Source organism: Cebus imitator, unplaced genomic scaffold (assembly GCF_001604975.1).
Source record: "Cebus imitator isolate Cc_AM_T3 unplaced genomic scaffold, Cebus_imitator-1.0 Scaffold253, whole genome shotgun sequence".
NCBI classification, from domain to species: domain Eukaryota; kingdom Metazoa; phylum Chordata; class Mammalia; order Primates; family Cebidae; genus Cebus; species Cebus imitator.
This window is the reverse complement of record NW_016107568.1, coordinates 1,063,411-1,065,294: the sequence shown is the minus strand read 5'-3', so window position 1 is coordinate 1,065,294 and position 1,884 is coordinate 1,063,411.

Here is a 1,884-nt window from a genome sequence, read left to right as displayed (position 1 = left end):
CCCAGGTACTGGGATTACAGGCGCGCACCACCACGTCCAGCTAATTTTTTGTATTTTTGATAGAGACGAGTTTTCACCCCGTTGGCCAGGCTGGTCTTGAACTCCTGACCTCAGTTGATCCGCCCGCCTCGGCCTCCCAAAGTGCTTGGAATACAGGCGTGAGCCACCGCGCTCGGCCCATGCCGCTATTTTCTTATAACAGATGCCGTCAAAAACTTTCAGTCCTCTAGGCCTCGCACGTGCTGTCCCTTTGCTAACTGAAATGTCACCTTCCTTTCAACCCCTTTCCCCTCGTTGCCTTCAAGCGCCTGTAGAGAAGGAAAAATAATCTTCCCTCTACCAGTTTGACCTCTCAGCTGGGACTCCTGTAACAGCAGACAGAGTGAAGAGAAAAGCAAATGGAAGTGTATTAACATGTACGTTTCATGTATACCATAGGAGAAACCCAGAGAATAATTCCAAAGTTGTGGCTAAGAACTCCATTTTATACAGTATCTTCAACAAAGAACAATATGGTTTTGGAGAAGTGACAACACAAAGGGAAAGGACTTTTAAGGCCGGGCGTGGTGGCTCATGCCTGTAATCCCCGCACTTTGGAAGGCCGAGGCGGGTGGATTACGAGGTCAGGAGTTCGACACCAGCCTGACCAACATAGTAAAACCCCATCTCTATTAAAAATACGTAGCTGAGCATGGTGCGCTGCGGGCCTGTAATCCCAACTACTCAGGAGGCTGAGGCAGGAGAATCGCTTGAACCCGGAGGCGGAGGTTGCAATAAGCAGAGATCAGCCACTGCACTCCAGCCTGGTGCCTGGTGACACAGTGAGAATCTGCCTCAAAAAATAAAAAAGAAAGAAAGAAAAGAAAGAAAGAAAAGGACCTTGAGTCTCCAGGGGCAGCAAATTGTGGGAAAGAAAGCAAATATATGGGAAATTAATGGTAGATAAAGGCTAGTTCCTAAAGCTTGTTAAATATATTCCTCTGGTCCTGTCTCCAAGCCTGCCTTTAGGCAGATAGGGCGCGGCTGTGGAGCTTTATTTCAATCAGCTTCTTCCCAATTGCCTTTAGCACAAAAGAATCCTTAGGCCAGAGTGGCGTATTTTGGGGTGGTATATCCTGCTACCCTTTACACCTTTGAGAATGCAGCTTGGCGGAGGCTGTAGCTCACTCCTGTAATCCCAGCACTTTGGAAGCCGAGGTGGGTGAATCACTTGAGGTCAGGAGTTCAAGACTAGCCTGGCCAATATGGTGAAACCTGGTCTCCACCAAAAAAACACAAAAATTAGTCGAGTGCAGTGGTGCACGCCTGTAGTCCCAGCTACTTAGAAGGCTAAGGTGAGAGGATTGCTTGAGCCTGGTAGGCGGACGTTGCAGTGAGCTGAGATCACCTTTAATCAATGCTTTAATAGAGAAATATTCAAGAGCTTTGGTAACCTGGAGGAATGACTAGAAGGAGGGCAGAGCAGCTCCTGACGGGGGGAAAGGCATTAGAATTGTGCCTTGATAGGTGAGTAGGAGTGTGCAGGCTTGCAGGAAATGTAATTCAACCAGAGATACTGTGTCTTCTTCTCTGAGCTTGAATTCCAAATGCTTCTCTCCAGGACTCCCCTTCTCCTCTTCAGGATGAAAACTAGACAGAGTTTGCCTTTTTAGGGCAAAGGCTTGGCCCAACATTTTCTAGGAATATGCCTCCCACTTTTGATCCCAAGGTGGCTGGCATTTGCTCAGAGCAATGGTAACAATCTCATCTTTCACTCTTACCTATGTGTAAGTAACACTTGGAAGCATGCTGTCAGGTTCTCCATGCATGGTCCAGTCTGGCTAAAAAGAAGGCACTCCCTAAGTGTTGTACCATTGCCTTGCCTTAAGTGGGGTGGCTCATAAT